Here is a 3,390-nt window from a genome sequence, read left to right as displayed (position 1 = left end):
TTTCGGTGGTAAGAAGACCAAATTAGAGTGACTTACCCTGCGAAACCTCTTCATGTTTCTCTGTCTTGTCCTCGCTTGTTCCTGTCCCTGAAATAAATTTAGCGATGTAAGAATAGAAAAGGTTTTGGGATGTATACAATCCAGTTCCAAGAGGGAAGAAAGAAGATTTCCTGTAGAAACAACTTGCCTTTATTGTCGTTGTTCTTCTGGCCACCGGCGTTTGAGGCACTCATACTGCTAGTTTAGAATGTGGTAGGAATGATAGTTGGAAGGCGGAGAGGAGAGAGTGGGATCGATGCACACTTGTAAGGCACGAGGATCCCATTCTTATAGCCGTGGAGAGAACAGACCAGGATCTAAATAAATGCGAGTATCAAAATGCACATGCATATGCATCAAAATGCAGTGTCTTGTTGCAGTGTAGTAGCTACTAGTAGCACCAGTGCATTCAGTGCTGTAGGCAGAATCTGCCCAAGACCCAAGGCAGCCATGTGTGTACAGTTATTACTGTTTTTACAGTGCCAAAGGAATCTCCGCTGCCGTCCACAGTCACGACGCAGCACCACTCGGGAAGTACGTTGCAGTTTTCTGCAAGAGCATGATGGCACAGGACACGCATGTGCAGTTTGATAACCCACAAGTATAGGGGATTAATGGTAGCTTTTCGATAAATAAGAGTGTCGAATCCAATGAGTAGCTAAAGGCGGAATCAATATTCCCTTAAAGTTCTATCAACCACCGATACAACTCTACGCACACTTAATGTTCGCTTTACCTAGAACAAGTATGAAACTATTTTGTAGTTGATAGGATATGTTTGCAAGAATAAAACTAGGAGTACTTTGCGATAATAAAACTATGAGCAAATTGGAAGATAATAATAGTTAGTTGTTTAGTATAAAGCTTTTGTAACACAAGAGAAAGATTTGTCCATAGGCAATCGATAACTAGACCGGTAATCATTATTGCAAATTTATATGAGGGAGAGGCATGAGCTACTACACTTTCTGTACTTGGATCATATGCACTTATGATTGGAACTCTAGCAAGCATCCACAACTACTAAAGATCATTAAGGTAAAACCCAACCGTAGCATTAAGTATCAAGTCCTCTTTACTCCCATACACAACAACCCCCTTACTCAGGTGTAAGCTTCTGTCACTAGCCACCCACCATAAGAGAATCATGAACGTATTACAACACCCTACACTGGGGATCCCTCACGCTTGTGCAACACGAGGAGCACCATAGGACATCACCAATAATAAAACATACAACTCAAACCAATCACGATCATCAATCGACCCATAGGACAAAACATATCTACTCAGACATCATAGGATAGCCACACATCCTTGGGAAATAATATATAGCATGAAGAACCATGTTTAAGTAGAGATTACAGCAGGGAGATGAGGTGTTGTTGGTGTTGATGGTTGCAAGGTTGTTGATGTAGATCGCCGTCATGATCGTTCCCCCGGCGGCCTTCCGACGCCACTGGAAGAGAGGGGGAGAGAGCCCCCCTTATTCTTCTTCTTCCATGCCTCCCCCCTAGATGGGAGGATGGTTCCCCCGCTGGTCCTTGGTCTCCATGGCAGCGGAGGGGCAAGAGCCACCTCTGAGATTAGATCTATCTCTCTGTTCTCTTCTGTTTCACCTTCCAGTTTTCTGGTCCTTCACCATTTCTTATATTCCCGGAGATCTGTAACTCCGATCGAGCTAAAATTTTAACACAATTTTTTTCCGGATATTAGCTTTCTTGCGCCCGAAGAAGAGCCCCAACCGACTTACGGGACTCCCACATGGACCACCACAAGCCAGGTGGTGGAGCCGTTCCCTGGTGGCATGTGGAGGTCATGGGCCTCCATTTGCATTGATTCCACTTCCCAAAAATCACATATATTCCAAAATAATTCTCTGTAAAAATTTATTGCATTTCGACTTTGTTTGATATGGGTATTCTATGAAACAAAAAACATGCAACAAACAGAAACTGGCACTGAGCACTGGATCAATACGTTAGTCCCAAAAAATAATATAAAATGTTGCCAAGAGTATATAAAAGTGGTAGAATATTGGCATGAAACAATCAAAAATTATAGATATGATGAAGACGCATCAGCATCCCCAAGCTTAATTCCTGCTCTTCCTCAAGTAGGTAAATGATAAAAAATATAATTTTTGATGTGGAATGCTACCTAGCATAATCTTGATCATATAATCTAATCATGGCATGAATATTAAGACACGAGTGATTCAAAGCAATAGTCTATAAATTGACATAAAGACATCAATACTCAGGCATCCCAACAAATAATCATGTCTTTCAAAATATCAATGCTAAAGAAGGTTATCCCTATAAAATCATATAGCCCTGTCATGCTCCATCTTCTTAACATAAAATACTTTATCATGAACAACCCTGATTTTAGCCAAGCAATTGGTTCATACTTCTAATGCGCTTCAGCATTTTCAACTCTCACACAATACATGAGCTCAAGCCATGGATATAGCACTAGGTGCAATAGAAGGCGGTCATGGGCACTACAGGAATCAGCTAATTTGTCGTCTGCCATGGCAGACGGCAAAGAACCAGAAAGCGGACGACAAAGATGTTTGCCATCTGCCGCAGATTACAAACAGTTCTAGCACTGTATGTTACGGTAATGACCTTCTTTGCCGTCTGCTTCCGCACAACGGACGGTAAAGGTCTTTGCCGTCAGCTTTCCTAGCCAAGCAGGAGGCAAATAAAGTGGACAACAAAGAATACACGTTAGCCATGTTAGGTGGCTAACGGGACACTTTTCCATCCGCCGATTGATAGCAAAGGTGCCCTCCCCTTTGCCGCCTGCTTCATGACATCAGCAGGCCATGGCATAATGTCACTCCTAAGCACTCTTTGCCATCTGCCTCCCTTTTCTTTGTCATCCGCCAGCAGGCGGCAAAGAATCACTTGCCTTTACCGTCTGCCAGCCGACGGCATAATAACCAAATGGGTCAGACCCAGTGCTCCTAGGTTGCATAGGTTGCTGCCACATGTCACGTTTGCCATCTGCGGCAGACGGCAAAGAGCCCTTTGCCGTCGGTGGCAGATAACAAAGTGCCTATATTGCCCCTTTTTATTCTATTTTTTGTCATATCCAAGCATTTTCACAGCAAATATATGATATATATATATATATATATATATATATATATATATATATATATATATATATATTTCACAGGATATGATATCCAACACATAAGAAACTATATCCCTGCCATATGGATATGATCATCCAACAGATATACCAAAACAAAATGTGCAAGTTTCACCATATAATAATAGTTTCATCCATAGGTAGCAAGTTTCACATTGTTCATGATACAAAATCAAAACAAAAGGT

At 41.8% G+C, this 3,390-nt stretch overlaps 1 long non-coding RNA gene across 1 annotated transcript in view; it reads right to left on the bottom strand.

The window, feature by feature from the left end:
* Positions 1-92, bottom strand: part of LOC119314765 — a 543-nt gene extending 451 nt beyond the window's left edge. Inside the window, exon 1 of the long non-coding RNA XR_005152446.1 lies at positions 37-92. This is a non-coding gene — a long non-coding RNA (uncharacterized LOC119314765). The remainder of the gene's footprint in view (positions 1-36) is intronic.
* Between the last annotated feature and the right edge of the window lie 3,298 nt (positions 93-3,390).

The sequence above is a fragment of the Triticum dicoccoides genome, chromosome 6A, assembly GCF_002162155.2.
Source record: "Triticum dicoccoides isolate Atlit2015 ecotype Zavitan chromosome 6A, WEW_v2.0, whole genome shotgun sequence".
Classification (NCBI taxonomy): domain Eukaryota; kingdom Viridiplantae; phylum Streptophyta; class Magnoliopsida; order Poales; family Poaceae; genus Triticum; species Triticum dicoccoides.
This window is presented reverse-complemented; position numbering and strand designations above follow the sequence as displayed.